The sequence below is a fragment of the Girardinichthys multiradiatus genome, chromosome 8 (assembly GCF_021462225.1).
Source record: "Girardinichthys multiradiatus isolate DD_20200921_A chromosome 8, DD_fGirMul_XY1, whole genome shotgun sequence".
Lineage (NCBI taxonomy): Eukaryota > Metazoa > Chordata > Actinopteri > Cyprinodontiformes > Goodeidae > Girardinichthys > Girardinichthys multiradiatus.
The window spans coordinates 40,362,039-40,389,650 of NC_061801.1; the positions used below are offsets into that span (position 1 = coordinate 40,362,039).

At 39.1% G+C, this 27,612-nt stretch overlaps 1 long non-coding RNA gene across 1 annotated transcript; it reads right to left on the reverse strand.

The window, feature by feature from the left end:
* On the reverse strand, positions 1-26,129 carry LOC124872060. Its single transcript, XR_007039194.1, has 4 exons — positions 26,016-26,129; positions 16,201-16,333; positions 814-974; positions 1-450 (listed from the first exon to the last, which is right to left on the reverse strand). It is a non-coding gene; the product is annotated as an uncharacterized LOC124872060 (long non-coding RNA).
* Between the last annotated feature and the right edge of the window lie 1,483 nt (positions 26,130-27,612).

Below are 27,612 nucleotides of genomic sequence, written 5' to 3' on the forward strand. Positions count from 1 at the left end.
ATGGTGTCTGACGGTTAGATGGTGTCTGACGGTTAGATGGTGTCTGACGGTTAGATGGTGTCTGACGGTTAGATGGTGTCAGATGGTTAGATGGTGTCTGACGTTTAGATGGTGTCTGACGGTTAGATGGTGTCTGATGGTTAGATGGTGTCTGACGGTTAGATGGAGTCTGACGGTTAGATGGTGTCAGATGGTTAGATGGTGTCTGACGGTTAGATGGTGTCTGACGGTTAGATGGTGTCAGATGGTTAGATGGTGTCTGACGGTTAGATGGTGTCTGACGGTTAGATGGTGTCTGACGGTTGAATGGTGGTTAGATGTGTCTGACAGTTGGATGGTGGTTAGATGGTGTCTTATGGTTACTGTGGAGGTTTGATGCAGTGATCTTTGCTGATGGTTTCTGCTTCCTCGAGCACCAACTCGGTTCGGTCTGCTTTGCCTTCAGAATCTCTTGGTGAATAAAAATGTAACGGAGAGCAGTGAATTTCCCTGAATGTGAAATTTCCTCTGATTCCTTCTTGTTGAATCTTCTCTAAAAATAACAGGACTAGTTTTTATCCAAATATAGATTATTTAGTAAAAATTAAATACAAATAAAAACATCAACATAAAGAATATCTACAATCTGTGGGAAACAAAATACTAAATTCAACACAAATTAGTAAAGAAAAAATGAAAGAAATAAGGAAATTGACGATTCTCACAACTAATAATAAATAAGACAAGGTTATTTTATCCAAACAAATTTGCTCAAATGTTTGTGCACAAAGCAACTAAAACTTACATTTAAATTTTGGCCGAATGTTCACTAACCTCCAGTGACTGAGTTTTAGCTGCTCATAGATCACTGCATGTTTAAACTTCAGGTGGTTGCACAGATTTGTTGTGTTGCAGGGCGCAGCCAACATCACAGGTTTGGTCGTTTGGTCCAACTTGGACCAACTGCACTGGTGGAAGGAGGTTTTCAAGGGAACCTTTTAACGTGGTCAAAATTAATTAAATTAATAGTTAAAACTTTAACTGTCTGGAATTTCAAATTTCCTTCCAATAAATCGAATACTGGAAGATTTAATGTTCAAAGAACTGAAAAACCTGTCAGAGAAGAGGACTTCATTAAAGGTGCAACATTTAGATTATTAATTTCCACAATTTATTTTAGTATAAAATGATTAAAAAACTCAGGAAGCAGAAATGAAACAAAAATATGCTTAGTTTGTTGTATTTAATTATGAGGTTAATTTAGCTGTTTGCTGCTTCCTGGTAGCAGAAAAATGGCCTAAATAAATTAGACTCAATGACACCAATTAATCACACACAGAGTTTTCCTTTGCTTTAAATAGTGAGAATGTTCTCAACTCCCCAAGGATGAAAAGGTCAGCATGATCCTTGAAACCTCCAAACACACTTCAGCAGTACTGAAGAGGTTCAATATCTGAGCTGAGATCAGAATTTCTCACCAGTTCGATGTTTAAAAACTTATTAGTGTGTTTGATAACCAAACAATGGCATGACAGGATCCTGGAGTCAACCCCATCACTAACAAGGTTCTGCTGAGTGGATGCAGGACATGCAGTGCAATGACTTGATGTTGTAGAGCATCTTAGGACCATAAATGAAGAACTAGGTGTTTGATTGTAGGATCAGCTTAACAGGCTTTCTGGTTTCTGTATCACCAAGAAAGATCTCCGTCTGCATTCCTGGAACAAAGTTCACCTCCCTGAGTATACATACCTTGTAGACTTAACAGATGTTCAAAAGTAATCTTTTCCAAGTCCAAGACTAGCAACAGAAATAAATATTTTCCCATCTAGGTCACCTCTAACTGCATTGCTGTAGGTTGAGAACCTAAACCTAGGCCTAGTCTGTATATTGTCCACTCCTTCATTAGATGTTGCACTAAATCTGGTATGGAGGGTTTCCTTTTTCAGACTATTAGCTGGAGAAGGTTTTATAATATTGAGAAATGATTTTCAAAATCCACATTAAAACCTTTGTTGTCATTTCTAAATAGTAAAGATGTTCAGATTTGGGGTCTAAGTCACAACATAATGAACCAAAGAATGCATCAGAAGGAAATAAAAGAGTGTTAAACATCTGAATGAACGGAACAGGAAGTGCTTTTATTTCATTTTTTTAGTAGGAAGTGTCCTTGTAATATAGCAGCTAGCTTAACTGCAAGAGAAGGTCAAAGGTCAATTACGTTTATTTGGCTTTGAAATGATCCAAAGTCATTCAGTACAGCGTTCAGTTGGAGAGACATTCATGTGGTCGTTATTATCAAGCTACAGATAACATGAACAGGTTATTATGAGCTGTTAACATCCCATAATAATCCACCAACATGGCTAATAATCAAGCTCATCCTTTCACAGTAAAACATGCAGCAGCTGCAGTCTGAAGCTCACATAACTGCTTCCTTTCACTCTTCATTACAGGGGATAAAAACTGCTACTAAGACTTGAGTCTCAGACAACGAGTCCAAGTCAAGCCTCAAGTCTTTAGTAACCAGTCAAAGTTGAGCCTTTTATTTTTGTGGCGACTTGAGTCGAAGTCTCTTTTTCTTTCGTTTTATTTTAAAGATTATTTTTGCAGCAATTGTAGCCTTTACTTTTGTTGTTTCAAAGTAGGCAGACAGGTATGGAGAGCCGTTTCATTCAAAATTAAAATAAATAAATACTGCTATTGATAAATTATTAATAAATATTCCCATGAAATAAAACAAAATAATTATGTTTAAAGAAATTTTCATCTTCGTTCGTTCGTCGTCTTCCGCTTTATCCGGGACCGGGTCGCGGGGGCAGCAGACGTCCCTCTCTCCAGACACCTCCTCCAGCTCCTCCAGGGGGAGCCCAAGGCGTTCCCAGGCCAGCCAAGAGACATAGTCCCTCCAGCGTGTCCTGGGCCGTCCCCTGGGCCTCCTCCCGGTGGGACGTGCCTGGAACACCTCCCGAGGAAGGTGTCCAGGAGGCATCCGGTATAGATGCCCGAGCCACCTCAACTGGCTCCTCTCAATGTGGAGGAGCAGCGGCTCTACTCCGAGCTCCTCCCGCCCACGTGGGGAACGACAGTAAAAAAAATTTCATCTTATTTTATTTAATTCACTTCAAAATGTATTTAATTTACTTAAAGATCTATTTATTTCATAATGCAGTTTTATTTTGTGAAACTTTTATTTTGTAAAGCTACTTCTGGCAGGCAGCGCCATGCTTCTAGCGGCCTCAACCACAAATTGAGCTCCTCCACAGATAAAACTCCGCCCCCTCATTTGGATATAAGAACATAAAAAGAGCTTAAAATGAAAAACGGGGTTAAAAAGTAAAAGTCACTGAAATACATAAAGTAGCTTTACAAAATAAAAGTGTCACAAAATAAAACTGCATTATGAATTAAATAAATAAATAAATCTTTAAGTAAATTAAATCAATCCTGAAATGAATTAAATAAAATAAGATGAAAATTTATTTTAACATAATTATTTTGTTTTATTTCATAGGGATATTTATTTAATTATTATTATTAAATATTAAATTTGTGGAATATTTATAAATAATTTATCAACAGCAGTATTTATTTATTTATTTAAGTTTGAATGAAATGGCTCTCCATAGACAGGACATGGACACAAGACATGGAGGACAAGCATACGGAGTCTTGTTTGCGGTTTGCTATGAAGTCATGTAGCCATTTAACAAGGTGCTCTGGTCAGAGGAAACCAAATTGAACTGTATGCACAACATGTAAAATGCTATGTGTGTGTCAAAATACTAACACTGCGCATCACCCGGAACACACTATCCAAATAGTGAAACATGGTGGTGGCAGCAACATGCTGTGGGGAAGCAGCTTAGAGTTGATGAGAAGATGGATGGAGGTTCACCTTCCAGCAGGACAACCACCCTGAACATACAGCCAGAGATAGACTGGATGGTTTAGATTACAGCATACTCATGTGTTAGAATGGTCTAGTCAAAGTCCACACCAAAATCCAACTGGGAATCTGTGATAAGACTTGAAAACTGATGTTCACAGATGTTCTCCATCTGACTGAGCTTAAGTGATTTTGCAAAGCAAAATTGGCAAAAATGTCACACTGTAGACGTTCAAAGCCCAGAAGACGTGCAGAGAAAGGTGGTTCTACAGGGTTCTGACTCAGTTGAGCTGAAGGTAGAACACACCAATGTTTCATATTTTTATTTAAAAATGAAAACAGCTGAAATCAATGTATAATTTTCCTTTTACTTCACATTTTATCACCACTTTGTGTTGGTCACATTCAAACCCTGTAGTTTTTTCCCATTGTAGTTTGTGGTTGTAACGTGCCAGCATGTAAAAACACTTAAGGTGTTTTAATACCTGCAAATCAGCCCAGCTTTGTTGGGAAATCAGTTGAACAAAATAATTGTATTGCTGACCATAGGACAAGACTGGATTCAGCTTGATAAGCCTGATCTGCAATAAACATCCTAACTTCCTGAAGATACAGTACAGGATGCACAACCCTCTACAGTGAGCAGAAATCAGCATTAAGTGGACCTTTAGTGAGAACCTGCAGCTAAACTAGGTCAGATCTTCTGGTGTAAATGATTATTGGATGGTAAGCTGCCATGGCAACAACCCTTCCACCCCACAAAGAAGGGTGTGTGGTGGTGGACAACAGTACTCCTGTTTTTTACAAGCAGAAGCATCTGATCACCAGCTAACGGCCGTTTCACAAGGAAACCAGCGCGTTAAGTTAAGGTGTTTCAGCTCCGCCGCCGCCACCTGCACCACAGGCTCCATCCCCAGCGGTCCACCTTAACAGCCCAGCACCTGGCATTCAAACGAGCTTTGTTTAATGACAGGATTTGGCAGGCAGCCATTTTGTTTTTTTTTTGCACATTTACATAAACACCAAATGGTGCCTGTTCTGTTTCCTGTGTGAGTTTGCAAAGTGCCCTGGTTTATCTCCCCCACCCCCTGTCCTGTATTCTTCCTGATGCCTGCAGATAAAAATCGAGGGCAGTTTGAGATGCATCAAAGCGTGGACGCCATTTCCTTGAACAACAACTACAACACAGAAAAACTCAACACAAATTCATCCCTTCATACCTTAATGCTGTTGATGACTGAATGATGCAACGACCCAGCCAGTCAGACTGGGGTTCTGAAGTGGCCCAGTATTTTAAAAGTACTCCCTGCTTGCAGTCACCCCGAGCTAAACATGTGTGCCAGGCAGAAAATAAATGAATCCGCCCCCCACAGTGGACTGTGACACAGGCCTCATACATCAGCTAGACAGGGATGCCCCATGAACTTAAATGTACTGTATTAATAATAGCACTGTATGTACACAGATATATAAAGAGACAATAATGGCACATTAGATGTAAAAATATTAAAGAGGAACATTAAACGTGAACTATTTATTCCCTGGATAACAAATAGTCTTTATTTAATGTTTAGTTTGAAGCTTAAAGGCTTTTCTAGGACTCTAGTTACATGTTAGACATCCAGGTAGTGGTGGTAATTAAAAACCAGGACATAAAAAGGGACATTTTCTGTTTGCTCTTACAACTGAAGATGGCGTTTAGATGAACGCTGAAGCGCTTTGTTCCCTTTAATAGTTTTTATGTCCAGTGTGTTTAGTAATTAAACCTCTTCATGAAGCTTTTCTAGAACACATTTATTCATTTAATTATTTCTCTGTTCGGGAAACCTTTCCCCAACCTTTCTTCCTGTTAAAAACGAAGCCTCAATATTAACCACAATTGTTTGGTGTCATCTGACGCCCGTTTAGAAGTAGATTATCTAAATATGATTTACAAGAATTAAAAACAGAATAATTCAAATGTTTACACCAGAACACGTAACACAAACTTGCAAACATATTTAAACATCTTGAACTTTTCCACATTTAGCCACAAACTTTAATGCATTTAATTTAGATTTGATGCTGGAATCCCAGACAGAAACCAATCCTGAAACATGGACCATGTACCGGGCCAAACAGGGTAAATGTTAAATAGTTGTTCTTCTTAATGACAGATTAAAACTGGTATTTTCGTCAGAGGAGGATTATTGACCTTAGAGGTCCATGGGTATGGGTTTTCTGTCACCGATACAATGTTTAAATGTTGTCTTACCTAAACGGCTCTCTTATTGTAACATCAGGGAAATACTTTTATCTTCTCTGAATCAGCCGGAAATCTCTGAGTTTACGTTTTCAGAGTCAAAGGTCCTTCTCGAAGAAACCTCTCCATAAACTCAGTAAAATTAGACTTAATTTCCTCTCAAATGATGTTGCAAGCGTAAGCTGAAAGACACATTTGACATATTTTACAACTTTTTCCTCCAGTTTGATTCAGGATGCTGCATCTCACTGTGAGGACCCGGTCTGCAGAGAAAGCTGCAGTTTGGATCATTTTGTTTTAAGATGTGCGTGATGTTTAATTGTTCCTTTTGGTCATCAATGTGATTTTTTTTCATCTTTAGAGGCTATTTAGGACCATCCAGCTTCCCATCAACTCAGACCAGCTTCTCTGTCCCTGCTGAAGAAAAGCAGCCCCTCACCATGCTGCCACCACCGTGTTTTAGTCCGTTGTCAGGGTGACGTGTAATGTTAATGTTTCTCCAAAGAGCACCTTCTTCCACATGTTTGCTGTCTCCTATATGAATGAATCAAACAGCAAACAGGAATTCTAACACCTGAGCTGTGGACCTGCACTGCTCATCCAGAGTTACCACGAGCATCTTGGCTGCTGCTCTGAATAACACTCTCCATGCTCAGCCTGTCAGTTCAGATCAGGGACATTTTGCCCTTTTTCCTAGTAAATATGATGTGACTTCAAGTTTAATAAACTTAACTATATTACTATAGAAAATATGTTTGTTTTTTTGTTGAATTAAAGACGATTTTAATTCTATTTTTCATGTTTGTACAAAAAGAAAAAGAAGGTTCCATATTTGTGGAAAATGAAGGCAGACCACATACCCTCAGTAGTCCAATAGCCAAAAAATGATTCCCATCAGTGTCTTTACGTTGAAGATCTATGCAGATATTGGGAGAAAACTGCTAAAACTAGCTTTTTATTGCTTTTATAGTTAAAAACTGTCATTTAGTCAAAGCAGAAGGTCCAGAGAGCCACACAAAAGCCAAAGGTTGGAGACTCCTGGTTTAGGTGGACGTCCATGTCTTGGTAGGTCTGCAGGTGGTCCATCCTCTCTCCCTGTTCAGATGACGGATTGAACAGATCTCTGGGAGACGTTTATATATTGTTTTCAAACCTAACCCTGCTTTAAACTTCTCCAGAACTTTCCCCCTGACCGGTCTGCTGTGTTCCTTGGTCATCGTGATGCTGGTTGTTCTCTGATGTTCTTTAAAAGAACCTCTGAGGCCAGAAACAGAACAACTGCAGTGAAACTGAGGTTAAATCACACGGAGTTGGACTTTGGTTACTGATGAGGGAACTTCTGAAGGCAGAGGATTTTATTTAAAGGGATCAAAGTAACTTTTTTAAAAATGTAGAGAATCACATAATTGTCCATTCACATATTTACTTTGTGTTGTTCCATCCCAAAAAACCCAAATAAAATTCAAGTGTGTGGTTGTAACGTGACAAAATGCTGAAATGTTAAAGGAGTGTGCATAGTTTAACAATTTACATTGAAGGAATAAAACATTTAATTTGGTTAAACAATGTTCAAACAAAAACAGGCCAAACAGGGTCGGATCTAGGAGGGTGTGGGCCCCGGGCAACAGCCAAATTAGGAACCTTACAAACCAGAACACAACCAAAACAAAGCCTGACAAAACGTTTCAGGGTGAATGTTTATGTAGTGGACCTCAGTCTGGAGGCCCTGATCGACACGGAGCACAGTTTGACACGTAACCTGGGCTGCTCAGCACAACCATGTGAAGGATGTTTGGACAAGTCGAAGTGAGGCCTTCAAATCTAGAACATGCTGTACCAACTGTAAAGCATGGTGGTGGTAGCATCATGATGTGGGGCAGTTTCTCTGCCACTGGAAGTGGTTCATTGTGTATACTGAATAAAATGAGAAACATTCTTCCGCATGGATGAAAGTTGGGTTTTCCAACAAGACCGAGATCCAAACCACTCATCCAAACTGGATAAGATGAAACGTCTGGACTGATCCCAGTTGATCATTTGTGGACGATGGCTGAAACCAGAGTCTGTACCAGGATTTAAATAAGCTTTACCACTTCTGTGTTCTACCATGAAGGTCAAATATCCAACAGTTTTGGTGAAGGCTACAAAACATGTGGTGTATGCCTCACTTTCACTGAGTTGAGATAAATGTTCAATTAAATCATGAAAAATGTAAACGTTCCAATAATCCCAATAATGATTGAATAGACTCTTCAGACCCCGTTTTCCCTCCTTCCTCTTCCCAGTTGTTTTATTTTGAAATCTTTCTGGAAGGTCCTGGTGTTCTGTGATTTTTCCCTCAGTTTTATGCATATAAGGTTGTCTGGGTTGCTGTTTTGTTTTATAAGCCTTCTGGCTTGTTGGGGTGTTATACTGCTGCTATAATTCTCCTCCTGGGTTCGGGTTGGTGCCTCTTGGTCTGGTTTAAAGAACAAGGTCATTTATGTTTGTCTTTTCTCACTTTAACGAGTAGATCAGCAGCCAGGTTTGTTGTAAACTAGTTTTGATTGAGAAATGAACTTTTTTAAGACAAACTAAACTTCCTTTCTCCCTGAGATCCTTCATGGCTCAGTTTCCGCTCTGATGAAGACTCTTCAGGCTGTAATTAAGCAGCTCTTCCTCGCTCTGCACTCAGACTGGTGGCTCATTGCACACATGGACTCCTCTGCAACGCTTAATTGGCTAAACATTGTTTACCTCACTCGTTTTACATTATTATTATTATTGCTATAATTAGCCTGGTCCCAGAAATGTGATCTTAATCTTTCTCTTGCTGATTTTAATCTCTTAAACATTAACTGCTTCAGTCACTTTTTACATTTAAATTGTTAAATTATTTTTTTATTTTCATTAAATTACACATTATTATTTATTATTTAAAATCTCAGTATTTTATTTAGAATAAATCTTTTTTAATAAGGGTGTTTTATCATTTTATTAATTTTAGCTTTTTAGTTTTAAACTAAATCTAGTTTCAAATAATAATAATCAGCCTTATTGTGTTTTATTTGTTCTGAGTTCATTTTTGTCCCCCACCCCTCCTCATCTGGCTGTGCTTCACACCCAGCAGGCCTTCACCCTGTGGTCCTAATTGTCAGGACTCTGGCGGACCTTTTATGAAGCTGCCATATGGTGCCAGGCTGCAGGGCGTGGTGGACCTCAGGTATTTTCAGTGTGCCACATATATTTAGATTTATCCCTGAAAACAAAATGAAAAGGAAACGCCTGAAGATTGTGGCTGAATTTTCATTTTCCTTCAGTTTTAACTCAAGGAGCAGTAAAACGCTCTTCTGTGAAACAGGAAGCTTCTTTAAATCTGATGCATTATCAGGAGTCACCACTTCCTTGTATCTTCATTTTGAGCTCCACAGTCTGTCAATTTTAGCTCTGGGCTTTGAATAGGCCATTCCAAAACACTGTATAATGCAGCAACCACCATGTATCACTCAGTGAGAGAGAAGTACAACCAATCACAGCTCTTGGAAGACAGCCTCACATGTAGCAACGGGGTCAACCACACCTAGCAACAGGGTCAACTACTCCTCCTCGCTAAGTTAGGAATCTCTGTCGTCTCGTCGCTCAGAGTCGTTCTCAGCAGAGAACTGAATAACTCTGAAGCTAGGAATCCTTGGCAGGACTTTTCAGGCTAAGATAGGAACTCTCTGAGAGACTCTGAGGCTGCTGATTTCAGGGTGTTTGTGGTTCAGTCTCACCGGGAAGCTCGTATCCAGCTGCTGACTGCTGAACAAATGGCATCTGATCCACACACACACACACACCATTATCGTACAACCACTTAGTGTATGTAGAAACACACATGGCAGTGTACCAGATGTAGCGTGGGCCTGAGACATGCTCACCCTGATACCACTCAGGTGGTGAGAATAAAGACAAGCAGTTTTACTGAAGCCGGTTTAATCGGGTGTTTAACAATTAGTCGTACGATGATCAAATAAAACATGATTATGTGTTTTTCTAACACAAAACTGTGAATTAAAGTCAGACAGCACTCTGTCGTTGCCTTTTGACTGGTTTTTTAGTTGACTGTTCAGACAAACTTGACTAATAACCATTATTTCTGTTTACACTGAGACAACAGCTGCCACACAAGTTTCAAGTTGAAAAGACCAATTTTAAGTACTACTGGCATATACAACTGTAAATCATCTGTAAAAAATGAAACAAAAATAAAAAACTCAACAGAACAAAGAGCCAGATCTAAAGTTGCCAAACACAAGGAAAACAGTAGTGGTGCCAGTACAGAGCACTGTGGAACCCCGTAGCTAATTAGCAGGATTATCTCTTAGAATCCTGATTCAGGATGTGTGTGGTGTCAATAATCTTCTTTTTCTCCCCAAGCACAGATTGATCTTACAAGTGTTATAGGTAATGCATGACATGTTATTATCATGCATTACGTACACACACACACACACACACACACACACACACACACACACACACACAGGTGTGTGTCTGTGTAATAATCGGTTTTGCCATTTTTCAATCATGTTTGACCTCGTAACTCGTAACTTGTTCATTTTCGTGACAGAAATCAAGAAATACTTAAACTTTTGAACGAAGGAAACTGAGAAGAAGGAAGTCAGGAGAAATGTCTAAGAAGCTTGGAGACACAACTAACCAGCCCCCTAACCAGGGATTTAAAAGCACTGTGTGTCACAATCCTGGTGTGGTTGTCTTTTTACACTCACTTTGTGCAGCTGTTGTCCCCAATGGGCGAAGCTGCACCAGCTCACTTCAAAAAAATTTGAATTGAGCATCAAGACGTGCAGTGTGAACGTAGCCTAAGAGGAAAGGATAGATCACAACTGTAATACTCTGCAGGAAAAGCCACCTCCGTTCCAAAGAAACCCATCACTGATCCAAACCTCTACAATCCAGCCACACCCGCCCATCCTCCCTTCCTTCTCCCCGAAAGATGGAGATGCTGCTGGAAATCCTAAGCAGTCAGTCACCTCAGACCTCGACTCTGCCTCCTGCGCTCTCAGCCTACCTGGAAATCTTTTCCTGAAGCTCATATGTCCTCTTATTCATTTGGCTCAGACACATGGAAATAAAATGATGCTGCTACAGCCTAATACCGATAAAAGAAAGCATTTCTGCACCTGTTAAACATTAGCTATTAGACCACATCCACAGTTAACTCTGTGGTCTGGCTGTTGACTTCCTGCACCACAGTAGCTGTGGCATAAACTGTATTGTGTCCTCTTTCTTTATTATTAATTTGCTCCTACACGTAATTTAAAGATTGTGATTGTTTCATAAGAGAATCATCTTGAGGTTTAAAAAGTAGGAGTTGTTTGGATTGTAAAAATCTGCTTTAGGATCTGACCCAGCTCTGCATCACTAAAAACTGAAAAAAGAACTAATTTAAGTTTGTTTTAGTTTTTTAGTTTTTTTATAGACAAAGTCATCTGCTGCCACTAAGACACTGACTGCAAATAAGTACTACATTCATAGCGTTTGCTTATTTAGTCAGGACATATTTCATACCTGCCTCAAAAAGTTTTCTGCCAACCTTGTCAGTATCATATATTTTTCTGAGGTTTTATTTTTATTTGTGAATGTTCATGTGTGTGTTTGTGTGGCAGTGGTGGTGGGTGGGGGTCAGGGGATTCGAGTGGCAGGTGCAAGGATCGTGGCTATGCCCGTAGGGCGACCGCAGGGCTCTAACGCTCGCTGCGGCGATTAATCATCTGGCAAAATGCTTCTGACATGGCAAAGAGGGGACGACCGGATCTCCATGTTTCTGCATCCTTCAGTGAACACGTGTGTGTGTGTGTGTGTGTGTGTGTGTGTGTGTGTGTGTGTGTGTGTGTGTGTTGGTAGGAAAGTAGAAGAGGATGTACATAAGCGTTATCTGGATAGTGGTGATGAGGCATTGGATACTTCTGTTTTTTAAAGATGTGTAAAAAGCTTTAAAGTAAATATTTCTTCACTGGTGCAACACTTATTGGTACAACTTGAAATTCCAATAAAACCAACATAACTGAAGCAAAGGGAAGAGAACACGCCATTCAAGCGAGGCAGAAGAGGGCTGATCTTCATTAGTCAGGAATTGACAAGAAACTAACTCCTGACCTAAACTTCCCACATCTACAGTCATAGCAATAATTACTTTAATCAAACTGGAGATGTGACATAAAAGGCTGGTTGAGGACATGAGTTCATCTCCCCCTGCCAACAGTCTGGAGGAGGCTGAGGGAGGTAAGATCACAGTAAAAGATCTGCAGTCAAGAGTGGCATCTTGGGGTCAACAAGTCTCCATAAAACAGATATCTACCTGTGAAATGGTTGCTTGGGAGTGATGGCAGGAAAAAGCCTTTTCTCTTCTACCATCACACATGTAAACATTAAGAGTTTGCTTAACTGTATTTAAACTATAACCAGAACCTTGTGTTTCATTCAGATCAGACCAAGATTGAGTTTCTCAACAAGACAAACTGCACTGTGGGTCTGGTGTGAAAGATGTCCTTGTGGGAAAGTCCACTGTTAAGCACAGCAGAGAACCTGTGTTGCTGTGGGCCTGTTTCAAATCAATCCAACCCTACAGACAGATTCAAAGTCAATTACATGAATTCCATTTTGATTCTAGTTATTAAACAATGCAGTCAAGTTCAGTTTAAAAGGTTCTCCATCTAAGGAGATGGAGATGTCTGTCGCCAAAATCACTAAGATTTGTTCCAGCTGCACGTTTCCGTAGACTTTAGTGACTCTCCAGAAGCTATAAAGTGTATTTGCTGTGACATGTTCATCGGTTGTAAGTTTCCTGCAGAAAATCCCAGGGTTTATTCTCACAACAGGAGTCTCTATTCCCTTAGCCAAAAACAGCTGAATTAATGTAAGGTCCAGGAATACAAGTTATGGATGAAAACGTTCTGGGTCTTCATTTTCATTCATCTTGTCTCGTTTAATTATAAGTATACAGCTTGAATTATTTAAAAGAAAATGTCCTTAGAAAGGTGGCATGAGTAGATCAGAGTTACAGCCACATATCACAACTGCTACCTTTAATGTTGCCTTCTTGGACATGAAACATATGGGATAAATATCTGTGTTTGTATGCACATAAATTGCCAACAAGTTGTTCAGGCACCTCAGATGTGGAAAAAAGGAAAGGGAAGCAGAGAGCTGGATTAAAAAGGGGACGTCCTCGAGGATAATGACGTTTTATTATTTGCTGCTTTTCTTATTGTTTGGGTCTCAGCTGGCAGAGTACAATATTTTCTTTGTATGCGTTTGCCTCCCTGCGTACAGACCCTCTCTTCTCACACACCAACCACACTGAGGAAAACTGCCCTCTGAGGTGAGAATTTACATAATGATTCTGTATCAGTTTGATTTATCAGTTCAAATACCAGCCTCCTATTCCTTTACGATCCCCCGGGAGACGCCGTTTACCGCTCGACTGTCCCTAATCGGATGAGCAAGGCACTAACACAGCCTGGGAGAGGATTCGATTCCCATCGGGGGCCAAAATGAATACAACCACTGTCCCCCTAAATGGAACGTTAATATTAGAAATGCTTAAGGATAATGTAGTGGTTGTATTTTAATATGACAGGATAGAACAGGAACCCTCAGGGAATAGACTTTGCCAAGAGAGCTTGAACATGTCAAGATTAAGCCTTTTAGAAGGAGGAAAATAATGTTTTTTAATTAAAAACTCATTTTATCATAAATAGTTGTGTTTCACTCTTTTTTACTGCAACTAAAACACTGAAATAGTATTTACGGTAACACAAAAACCTGAAAACAAAATAATTTATTACCAGACATTCAACAACCCTTCCTCATTTCTTTGCTTTGATGGCTGAAACAAACCCAAGTAAAGTCCACTCATTTACAGCCTAACAGTGTTTTTAGGATTAAAGCAGCAAACAAAACGAAAATCAAATCAAATCAGGGAACAGATGTTTTAGAGTGCAGTCATAGCCAAAAGGTTCTGGCAGTAACAAAACGTTTGGATCTTTTTCTGTTAGTCTACTGAGGAACATTTAATGAAGCCAATGCTGAGCAAGCTCTGCAGTGGTGGCAACATGACTCTATAGCACCTTCCTCAAGTTGCTGGACAATCCTGGACAACCGGATGCCTTCAGGACAATTTAATGTCTTACCTTTAAGTTCTTGAAGGAGATTATTTCAGTTATTACTTGTCTTTTTGCACATTTCCATATGTGATGACCACGATAGACTTACATAAAAGTACAGCTTTAAAACTTCGTGAAAAAGTTATATTGTTTTCACTAATTTCAGAGAATGAAACTCATATTATACAGATTCATCACATATAGAGAGAAATATGTCAAGCCTTTAATTGTAATTGTGATGATTCTGGCTCACAGAGAATAAAACCCAAAATTGTAATGTGCCTTGAGACGACATGAGTTGTGAATTGGTGCTATTTAAATAAAACTGAATTGAAATGAAATGGAAAATTCAGTGTCTCCGAAAACTACAATATTACATGAAATCAATAAAAAGGATACTTAAAACAGACACGTCAGGCTTATCAAAACTATGTTCATTTCTATGCTCTCAGTACCTGGTCTGGGCTCCTTTTGCATGAATTACTGCATCAATGCAGCGTAGCAGAGATGAGATCAGCCTGTGGTTCTGCTGAGGTGTCAATGGCAGCCCAAGTTGCTTTGACAGTGGCCTTCAGGTCTGGTTCTGGTGTCTCTCATCTTCCTCTTGACAATACTCCATAGATTCTCTGTGGGGTTCTGATCAGCCCAGTTTGCTAACCAATCAAGCTCAGCAACACCATGGTCACTGAAGCAGCTTTTGGTACCTCAGGCAGAGTCTGGCCAGAACCAAGTTCTGCTGGAACATGAAACCAGCATCCCCATAAAGCTTCTCAGCAGAAGGAAGCATGAAGTTGGTCCACAGGATTTTCTTCAGATCAGCGGTTTGAAATGTACATTGTCCCGGTTTAAATAAAGTTATAGTTCCCAACCAAGCACAGCTTAAACACTGTAGCACTGCTAGCCGCAAGTTAGAAATATAGCATCTGGAAGCTATTATAAGCCATCTCCGGGAAAGTGTTCTTATAAATGTACAAGCTAGTGCTAGCACTATTGTAGAGCTGGAAGAAGACAGAAAAATCACTGTTTAAAATGCTTAGGAGCCCTTTTTCTGAGGTGGAAGGGTTGTTTATGATCTCTGTTGATTTACACCATGTGGAAACTGGATGTTCCTCTTAACACACAAGCTAGAGCTGGCCCGGTTGCACCACTAGGCACTACAGGAAGTTAGAAAAACTGAATTGTTAAACTCTTAAAAGCTATAACTACAGAAGTAGTTAGACTGATTATGATCTGTTATTAATTTATTCTAGGTGGAAATCATTCAACCATTTATGTATGGTTCCTGCCAATGTACAGACTAATGTTAGCAGCTACAGGAAGCTGGAAAAAGTGCAATTTAAGATCTGTTAAAGCCATTATTTCAAAAGCAAAGGGGCTGCTGATCATCTCCTTGTTTAAAGTCACATGGCAGACATGACAGAAAATAATAAATACAACAAGTCTAGAAAGCTTTTGTTCCCCCTACCGTACAGCCTGGTGTTCCGACTGAAACATTTAAAACTTTAGATGTTTATGAAATCTTGCAGAAGATCACCTGGTTGTTTTATTATTGTACAGTTGTTACTGACAGCAAACATCCCTGGTCTGTATATTTAAAGGCATGAGGCGACCTTAGCTGTGTGATGGTTCCAGAGAAACTCAACTTTACAGGCTAATTCAAAGTGCCAACATTCCCAGATATGATTTAGCCATCAGGTTGAGCAGTTGTCGAGCAATATTCGTATTCTGATGCTGATCAATTAAACATGTCTAATGTTTGGCTTCTTTCTCCATCTCGTTTATTGATGCTCATTTGTTCATTTATTCATGATCTCTCCTGCATGCATGCATTCATGCTGATGTATTTTTTAATGCGCACGTCGAGCGAGATCAGTGTGATCGACTTCAGTCAAACATACATTTTAATTTACTGCGTTTGATCAGCGGTTTAATTCATTCACCTGTTTGCTGATTCGTCGGCTGTTTCTCGCCGTCAGACAGATTTACGTTGTTCAGCTGTGATCCGTCAGGTCTGAGACTCACCTGAAAGGCGATAACGCTCCTCTGATGTCACCACTTCCCTCATTAAAACTGCTGGAGAAAACAAAAGAGTAATTTTGTGGTCTGGATCATTTAGTTTTGCACATAAAAACAACGTGTTGCCCTGATGCCTTTAGTAAATAAAATCACTGCAATAATCCATCATTATTCACAACAATATCTGAGCAATAAAATGCTTCATTATTCCTTTTGTGATGTTTTTCACTGGGAACCAGTAAGTGTTCTCCATCAGCCGGAGCCAGCCTCTCCCGTTTCCCTGCACTTCTCCCTCTCTGCGTTTCTATAGTAACCTTGGCTAAAATCCAAACAGCCAGTAGGTCCCTCTGAAGGGCATTACACAGGCAAGATGAAAGATTTCCAGCAGGCGACTGCAGCTTCCAGGCAGCAGATACGGCCATGGGAAAAAGGAAAAGTGCGGCCTCCTTCCATCTGACGTTTTCACACGTCTATCGAGTCCAGCAGCCTCCGTGATTAATGATAAAACTAGAGTGTTTTACTCAGTGGGAGCCATGTTGAACGTTCATATTTGTAAGGCTGTGTAATCTGAAAATAGTGATGTGTTACTTTGTTCATACTGTTTTGTGCTTTTAGTTTATGGATGTGATTCACCTGCAGTAAACGTTTTCTGCTTACTTATGAATTTACTAAACAGATCTGCTGCTGTGAGAAGATATTTACTCCCTCAAACACATCTTAATATCAGTCAAAGATAATCTGAGTAAAAACAAGAAGCTGCTTTTAAATGTATTTTTATTTATTAAAAGGTGTATAGCTATCCAAACCAGCCTGGAGCTATGTAATAATACCCCCTCCCCCATTGGTTAATAAACTTTCATTAACTGCATTTTTTGATTCAACTTTACTAATAACTTCACCTGATTACTGCCAGACCTGCTGAATCAGAAATCACGTAAGCCAGTGACATCTATCAGTCTGGAAAGGGTTAAAAAGCCATTTCCAGACAACCACAGTGAGAACCATTATCCAGACCCGGAGAACCTTCCCAGGAGTGACAGGTACACCAACATTACTCCAAGAGAACATCAACGTCTCATCCAGGAGGTCCCAGAAGAACCCAGAACAACACCTAAAGCTCTGCAGGCCTCACTGCCTCAGTTGGGATTAATAGAATTATAAATAATAGTATTTTTGAGTTGAATTACATTGAATTAAGGTCAGAGGTCATGAATCAACAATCATAAAGACAGACTGGAGAAATATGGACTCCAGGGGAGAGTTCCGAGGCCAGAACCACTGCTGACCCAAAATAATACAAAGACCCGTTTCACATCAACTCCAAATCCTCTTGATGATCCTCAAGACTTCTCGAAGAATATTCTGTGAACTGATGAGACAAAATGTTTGTACATATATGCACACACTTTGATGTGATTACTAATTGTTTGAATCGCTTCTGCCAAGTTATCGTTGAATGTGTGATGACGATAAAGGAGTTCAATTAAGTTTATTTTAATACTAATTAGCCACAAAAATATTTCATTTCTTAAATATTTTAGTATTTCAATAATCAATTCATGACTTGCTGCTGCAGCAAAAGGTTAAAGGTTAAACTGCCAGGCTGGAAGTTTAAATTATTTAATGCTGCTCTGCACAGAACCCAGGAAACTATTAAATACTGTCAAAAAAATACACGTTATTTGGTCGTGGTGGACACAGGTTCGAGTCCCGGCCTGTTGACCTTTGCTGCATGTCTTCCCCCTCCACCCCATTTCCTGTTGGTCACCTTACAAAATAAAGGCGCTTAGTACCACAAAATCAAAACAAAAAAACAATATTAAATTGATTTTATTTGAAAGAAGAATTGCATAACAAATGTTTAAGACATTTGCACATCATTTTGATCATAACCATCTATTTTATCTTAAAATATTTCAATTAAACTTATTACCAATAATAATAGCACACTAAAAACTTAAAAAATAAAGTATTACAAACCTTTCTTATTCAAACAAAACATGGATTCAAAAAGAACGAACAAAGGATCTTTAAAGCTACTAGTATTTCTGTTCCTTGTGAATAATAGTAAAAATAATAATAATAACAGAGAACCAAGAAATGTGTTGTTTATTAAACTTCCAGAGTTTCGGTTTGTCTGCTGAGATGATCGGAGGAGTTTAAAGCTCTGAGCAGAAATGTTTCTGTTTGTTTCCTGAAATATTCATAAGCAGCACATCCACATGAATCATTCACTAAGGAAACGATTGCCGTAAACATGAAGCGCCATCTCTGAGCTGAAAGATTCATGCTTTTTATGTCATAAATTATAACACGGCTTTTTCTCTCCATGCTGGAAGGGGGGAGGATGCAGAACGAGGTGGCTGGCCAAGACTTCCTCGTTGTGACTTCATTTCCTGTCACCTTCAACCTTCTCAAGACAAAAACACTGTTTAGGGACGACTCAGCTGTAATATTGGAAATCCTCCTTCAGTGTGTCAGAGGAACCCGAGGTTGGATGTATGAAACTTCAAACTGAATCTATGTGAGTAAATTTCAGGTTGCCGTAGTGATGTTGAAGACAGAGGCTGTGATTCAGGCTGAAAACCCACTCTGATTTTGTGTCAAACTGAGACGCTGTTTAAACAACGATCCGCTGAAAACGGGATTTCTTTATGTTTCTGTGAACACATCTACACAACATTTAATTACAATCTCCGTTCACACAGAAACAGTGGCGATTCCAGGCCAAATCTTCTTTGTTCTGCATCTTTAGATGAAATCAGGCAAATCTGAATTAATAAAGAGATTTAAGTTGCTATTTATCTCTTTTGATTTAAATTATTGTTCAATTTAATGATTCTATTATTCGATGAGACAATGAATGATTCTCCAGTCATATTTTATTGCCAGCCTCAGTTGTCCTCTCCATCTTTCCAGCAATCCGGTCCAGGGGGCTACTGTAAGCTGCCCCCTAGATCTACGTTGGCCCGGGGCCCGCGGGATCCGGATCCCCATGCCGGGCTTTGGTTGAGTCCAAGACACATTGCAATCGGTCCTCTTTAGATAACATAAAAACCTTTTAATCAGCTAATAATACAAGATCAACTGAATTTGAATGTCTTGTACATAATGGACCATAACTGAATTGGTACACGGTATAATCAGATGGTACTGGAGTGAACTGGATCTATTTGAATGACATTTGGACTGAATTGGATTCTATATGACTGGATATGAACCGGACCTGTGATAACATTTGTTATGAATGGGAACTATAGAGATAAACTAAACTGATTTGATTTGTGCAGGAAGTAGCAAAGATTTGTCCTTTAGGCCCAAATGTTCAGCATTGGTCCAGTTCACGTTCATGAGGTGAAACAAATTGTTGCGTTTGGTTAAAAGTTGAATGAATGTTTCTCATCATGTTTTCATTCCTTCTTCGATCCTTTCTGCTCTCGGTGCCAGATCCTGATCGGATTAATCATTTTTCCAGGGAACGTGTGGTCCTATCAGTGTTTGTGTGTGTTCCTCTCTCCGGGCCCTCACCTCGAGGCGGGCCGATCCTCTTACTGTAATACCATTGCCTAATCTCAGAGGCGTATCAGGCAGAGCTCAGAGCGCTCGGCGCTAATAGGTTCACACAAATGGGATCTCGTCAGAAACCTCCCAATCCTCCTGCTGCTGTAAATATGGAGAGCATTATCCGAGTCCGCCCGGAGGCCGCCGGAGTGGAACCGATGCAGATTTGACGGAGAGGCTAAGAGATAGCAGCCAAAAAATAAAAAGATGATTTAACATCATGTTAACAGTTTTATGACGGGAATTTCACCGTCTGTGCTGATAAAACAACCAGTTCCAGTTTTAGAGACAAACTGAATTTGTCAGGGAAACAGGAAATGATGTAAACCCAGCAGAATCATCTTCAACCTGATGGGACCAGTTTGAGGCCAAACTGAGACAATATACATTATTAGTGAACACCTGGCTGCATCCGTTCAAAGTATATTTAACCAGATTGTTTTCAGAACATTTTCATTCTACAAGCTGAAAGCTGGATTTGGATATTTCTATAACGTTGTATAATACTTGTTTTCTCATTTTAATGCATCAACTGCTTTCTTTCACTTCTTAGATTTTAATTTTCAAAGAATCCAAGCTGGTGAGAGAAGGTCCAAATCACTGACTTTGTTCTATTGTTTCTTATTTCTAACTTGTCAACAATAGAGAAAAGATCATCTTTACCGAGTCAGCTCACACATCCCTCCATAAGTTATTACATATTACTGACACAGCTTCTCTCTTAATATACACTCATTAGAAAGTTAGGACACCCCATGACAGCCTGTGTGTTTTTCTAACATTCATACATCTGGATATTCAGTACCAGATTGTACCAGTACTGACTGAAAGGGTCTGTGTGGTAGCACTGTAGCCTTGCAGCAAGAACGTCTCTTTCTGCATGGAGCTTGTATGTTCTCCCCTTAAAAACCAATCAATCTGCCATCTTCAGTTCCTACTCAAGATGGCAGCGGTCCAACACAGACGCATCACACCAGGAGCACATGATTAGAACATCATTACTCATCATTTTGAAGGAGGTTTGTCCCGTTTAAACCTCAGACGTTTAGCTTTGTGCTCCTGACTGCTGCAGTGAGATCCAAAGAGATGTCTGAGGCCTTCAGAAGAAGACGGTAGAAGATCATGAGACATAAAGAGACCTCTAAAAAAACGTAAAATCAACCATTCCACTTCACAGAAAAATGTTTACAGGGGACGACATGTTTGGCTGTCCAAGCAAGTCCACCCTGAGAGCAGATGACAAGATGCTAAAGGAGGTCTTCAAAAACCTTAAAATGTCTTCAGGGGACCTAGAGCAGGCCCTTGATGCTTTTGGTGTAAAGATCTGTCCAATCAGGAAACTGAACAAGTTTAACTTTCATGGGAGGTGCCGTTGCTTTCTAAGAAAAACATGAAGGTCAGACAGAAGTTTCCCAGAGAGAACGTAGTCAAAGACCAGGACTTCTGGAACAATGCTCTTCAGATGAGTCTACAACGTTATTATATGGACACCAGAACAGAGGACATGTTTGGGTTACACCAAATACATTCCAGGAACAGAACCTCAAACCAGCTGAAGCATGGAGGTGGGAGTGTCATGGTTTGGAGATACAGCAGGACCTGAGCAAACCTTCCTCAGACTGATGTCAGAGATGCCAGATGGGTCCAAGAAGATCACACTGAAGTTATGTCAGATAAAGGAGGTTAAAACAGCTATTAAAGAGCAGGGTGTCCAAACTTTTTCTACAGGTAGAAAACACAATTTGTTGATATTTTTGCTTAATAAGTAAAACAAGGTTTATTTTTGTTGTTTAAGTGCAATTACATCACGTTTCCACTTTTCCAGAAATTAAATAAAGATAAAAAAGGTGAACATTTCTTTAGAGGAAACTAATTATTTAGGGTGTCCTAACTTTTTCACAGCGGTACAAATTTAAAACACATGCTGCCTATTGTATGAAATATAGTTACTGTGTAAAAACGTTATATAATCTTGTTACATTTCCACAACTTTACATCCACGCATCACAATCAAATGCTTTTAATTTCTGTACATTTACACACAAGCACGAAGAGCAAGCATGTGGTGACAGTGGAGAGGAACAACCCACTTTCAACAAGACAGCTAAGAAGCACTGACCAGGGATACTTTCTATTTGCACTGAGTATAAAAAGATCTGGCACATCTAGAACGACCACCAGAAGGTAACACCGGGTGTGAAGGAGTTCTGATATCTAGCAGCAGCATCTGAGTGGAAACGGTGAAATGGAGCTCAGCAGAACAGAAGATTCCTTGTAGGCACACTATGGAGAATCACCTGCACTTAATGGAGTATGTCTTTCTTTTTGATTGGGTTTGCATGTTCTAAAACTGGTGGCGCATAGATGTCATAGTGGCCCAATAGCTGGGACCTCAGGGGCCTGTTTGTGCAGCGACCAAGTCTGCCCTCTGGTGGTTATTCTACACTAAGCAGCACATTACATTTAAATTCATTAACGTCTCCATCACGGTTCTGCATGTGGGATGAATTACATTCATTCTGGGCAATAAACTTACTTTTTAACTAGTTTGGTATTGAGTATAGGAGATTTTTTTCAGGTAAAGGACAAACAATATAACAAGATTATTTCTAAACAAAATGAGACGTAAACGTCACTGAAAGCAAAAGGTTGCAGTTCCTGTTATTTTTTTTAATTAAAAGCTTAATATCAAAGACAGGTATTTCTGACCTGTGGTGCTTTAGAGTGTCGCTGCTTCCTGCCTGAGCCTAAGTTCAGCAGTAACCCATCAACGACCCATTCATTTCATCCTCTTTGAGATTATTGTTTAAAATACGACCTAAAGTTTAACTGTAGTCACTCCTTCTCTTGGTGCCTTATAATAAGGGGAATTTGCAGATGAAGCAGCTCCACTCAAAACTATTGAGCATCTTTATCCAATTAAAGCTGATTTTTTTACTTGTATGTGTCCCAAACTATCCTGTAACTATTTCCTACTTTATGAAGGCTTTGATATGAATTAAATTCACACAGAAAATTATTCAAAAGCATCACTTATACCTTAAGTTTTTATTAGACTAATTTAATTGATTTAAAGTTCTTTAGGCAGAAAAGGTTTAACCTTCCAACATGGATCTTCAGGAGTTCAGAAACTTACGGCTTTATAGGAGCAAATTACAGGTTATTTTTAATGAAACAGACCTTTTTTCTTTTACTGAAGATGAGTCGTTTGATATAAAACAGATCTGGTCAAAACAATTTTAAATACATCAATTATTATTAATTCTTCATATGAATAATTGTTAATAATTAACAGCTTTAACATGATCAAGTTTCATCATTTACAGTGTTTCTGATTCAAACACCAATACAAATACTTCTGTAAGTCTAATGTTAGAAATATGCATAAAAGGATATAAATCTTTAGTTATCGGATTTTTTATACCATTACATTTATATGTTTTGTTATACATCACATTTGTAGCATAACATGAATAAAATCATTTTGTGCATGTTTTATTATCATTATTTATGTATTATATATATATTTACATAAAGGAACATGGGGACTGGAACCTTCTGACTGGGGAATAAAAGCCCAATCAGAACACATGTGAGGCTGAAAGATATTAACGTGTTCTTCAGTGTTTTGTTTTCTGAAAACAAAACAAGCAATGCAGACGTTTCAAGGAGGTGTTAAGATAATAATTAGGACAAGACCTACTCTACACCATGTCTGAGTTTATCTTCCTGCAGATGAATCAGACCTTCTCCTGCTGACCAACCTTAAACTGGTCCATTAGAAGGAGAGCAGGAATAATGTGATGAATCCTGTTCCCACAGCTGACCTCCAGAGCCAAAAGAGCCCAAACATGGTGCTGCAGTGACACCAAGAGGCTGCACAGAGTACTGCAATGTTCGAACAGAAGGTTTGCTTTGGTGACAATACTTTAATTTAAAGTCTGAATATTTACAAAACTATTTTAAAATTAGGATTTTATGCTGCATTCCTGAGGCACAAAGAGGGGCGGAGCATCTCCAGTGTGACATTTATTGTGTGAGAAAATAATGAAATTGATTAAAATGAAGGTTCTTTAAAACAGGTTTGGAAGAGATTTACATATTTGTTCTTCTCTGGTGCAGAATATTATTAAACTGCTCGAGGAATCTGGTAGAATTTCAAGAAGGAAGAACAACCAGAGATGATCTCCACAGCATCGAGGACCATGAACACTTTCTATGTGTTGCACAGAGGACAACACAACCACACTTCCACCACTGGATGTCGTCGTCTGTGCCTATTTTCCTCTAAAACTGTTTTAAAGCAGTTGCTTTGTTGAGTTAATCTGAAGAGCTTGTTGGATTAGTTTTACTGTGTTTGTTATAGCGACTATCAACTTCCATCCATTTGTAGTCGCTTCTGGGTGCGGGGAATCCAGGTCCAAACGCGCTCATAAGGTAATGTCCAGACCAGGAGATAAGTTTGGGAATGATCCCATTTATTGAATACAAGCTGAGTATTGAATAAAATCAAAAATCCAGGGTGGCAGTTTACGGCAGCATGCAAAAAGATGGCAAATATGGTCAATATGTGGATATGATGAACCCAAACCAGTATACAAAAGAGAGCGGTAAAAAACCGTATGACCTCCACACACCCCAACACCCGATGCCCTCTAACCCTGACACCTATATAGATTTTCCCCACACCGCCACCAGTGGTAGAGTAAAATATAGGTCAGACTGTCAATTCACATTTAAACCAAACAGGATTATCAAGACTAAATGAGAAAGACCCAAACTATGACCAAAAAACAAAAACTACAAATGGCTCCTATAAGCAGCATATATCAGAGTACTCCATTGTACTCTGATTGTGCTTGTACTCCAGCGTGGAGCCACCTGGAGTACAAGAAGAGCTCTGTGAGGATGCTCTTCATAGACTACAGCTCAGCATTTAACACAATCATTCCAGACATCCTCACAACCAAACTACTGGAATTACAGATCCCCTCCTCACCTGCAACTGGATTGAAAAGTTTCTGACTGGCCGCCCACCATTCCTGCACAATCACACTCAGCACTGGTTCCCTTCAAGGCTGCGTCTTGAGCCCTCTACTGTACACATTCGACTGCTTTCCAACCGCACTATCAAATATGCGGATGACACGACACTGGCTGGAGACGAGACCGCGTACTGGGCTAAGATGGAAGAAATGTTAACAACTTTAAAAAAGTTAACATTTATAGGATTATATCTGGATTATTATAGTTTTTCATCTATAAATAACCGACTAAAATCTTCCTTTATTTGTTAAATTGTAATTTTTCAAGGCAAGGAAAGTTTATTTATATAGCACATTTCAGTAGCAAGACAATTCAAAGTGTTGTGCATGAAAAAAAGGAAAAGTACATTGTAGTGGAATAAAGGTAATTAAATAATTAAAGAATACAAATAATTAAGAGACTAAAAACTTATAATTAAAATTATAAGATAATAAAAAGATACAAAAATAAAAATGAATGACAAAATGATTGATAAGAATGAAAGTTGGACTGAAAATGAATCATGTTTAAATAGTATAGTCAAAGGCCACTCTAAACAAATACGTTTTTAATCTTGATTTAAAGAAACTCAGGGTTTCAGTTATACTTTCTAATGCTTTTGGAGAGGATTGTGATTATGTTATGTCTCTTTTAGAATAGTGAAAAACTGATAGAAGAGGAGAGAGGAGGAAAATAGACTGATAGAAGTTTAAAGCTAAGAGGAGGGAAAGAGCAGAAGGGTTTTGGAAAAAAGAGACATTACTTTATCTTTTATTACCCTTTTTTAGGAATTGTGAACAACAGTGTGGATAGACACTTCCCTGCTATTACACTTGATTTTTTATTGTTTAATTCTGAATAAATATTTTAAAATAAATGGAACTGAAACTGCTGGAAATGATTTGATTTGTCTGGTCGTCTTACTTTAAACACCATTTGAGCTTTGAACAGCTGCTAGCATTTTAGCTCCAACTCTTCCTCCACCCTGACGCCATCTTTGTTCTCTTTATATTAGTTATAATGATCCAACGCAGCACACAGCATTATTTCACAGGTCACCTCATGACAGAAACACGTACGTGACACTGACCCACGAATGACAAATGGCGGCCTTTCTTAACGGAAACCATCAAATAAAGAAAGATTTTCTTACTTTGAAAATAAAGTCCATGTTATCCTTCCTGCCAGTCGAGTAAATTCCGTTACCGAACTATGACTTTCCGTCCTGTTGCTAGCGAGCCCGCTTTCTGCCCGAACTTGGGATTCGAACATTACGTAAGCGACGTAAGAATCAGAGTTAGCGTAACATTTTAATTCCACGTTGACACTTTGCGCATGCTCAAAGGAATCCATTGGATGACGGGGATCTAACAGCGAACAGTACACCTAGCTGACCAGAAGGGGGCGATCTGGAGTCATTTCTGACAAGATATGATTTTATTATTATTTGTTCAGGCTTTTTCAGAGAAGATGGAAACACAATAATCACCAAAAGCACAGAATCTGCTCAAGGTTTTCAATTATCTTCTTTTAGCTACGCACTCCAGAAATTATCCTACTTTCTTATTTAACAGCTGCATTTAATACTGTGAATTACTTCAATATCTCATTTAGAGCATTTTATAGACATCTGAGGAACTGCCCTTGACTGGTTCATGTCCTACTTCCCAAGTCTTTCTTTCCTGTGGGGTCCCACATGGCTCAGTTCTTGGGCCTCTGCTTTTTTTTTTTTTTTTTTTGGATATATCAGATTCCCTTGGGTGGCATTTTTAGGAAGCACAAATGTACCTTTCATTTTTACGCTGATGACTGCCAGGTTTATATTCCCGTTAAAGGAGAGGACTCCCACTCCATGCACTTATTGTTAGAATGCCTTCAAGAAATAAGAGCCTGGATGACTCCTAACTTCTTTAATTTTAATGACAGAAAGAGAGATTCTGTGATCGGTCTTGGAGTCTCCAGTGGGAAGTCCTCTGTAGAGCTTGTCCCTCTGGCTCAGTACAAGCCTACTGTAACTAACCTCAGGGTGAAATCCTTGACAAACAGGTCAGTTCAGTGGTAAAATCCTTTTTTGAATGGTGAAATATGTTCTTTTTAAAAACAGGACTTTGAAACTAATCCATGCATTCATCACAACACGCCTTGATTCTTTATACTGCGGTGTCTCAAAGACAGTCTCGTCTCCATCTAGCACAGAATGCAGCAGCACGTCTTTTAACTGGTACTTTTTCTTTGGCAGCTCCAAGGCTTTAGTATTCCCTGCCAGTTGGCCTCTTCACTCGGGAATTCTGCTCCGAAAACTCATCTTTTTTCCATTAGCCTTTAACCCAGCATGAGAGACCTCATTTTACTTGTGCTAGTTGTTTTATAACTTATCAGTTCAGCACTTTGACAACATTTGTTTTTTGGTAAGTGATTTTTTTGTGGGACTTTTTAAAATACCAGCAATGGCATCAAGTAAATAAAGTATTTAAAAGGTTAAACCCTCATAACTGTTGAATCTTGGGTAGGTTTAAATAAAAAGTACATTGTGGAAGAGATGTGAGAAAAGCAAAAAGTTAAGTTTTATAGCATTTTTTGGGAAGTGGACATTTTTTGTCCTAATGGGTGAAAGGATGATGCGTTTGTTTTCACGGTCTGCTACAAAAACTAAAAGTTAAATTCCAAGAGAAAAGAAATAAGTGATGCCATGTGTACTAACATAGGAACAAAATTTGGCCTGATTTAAGCCTCTATGTCAGTAAACCTTA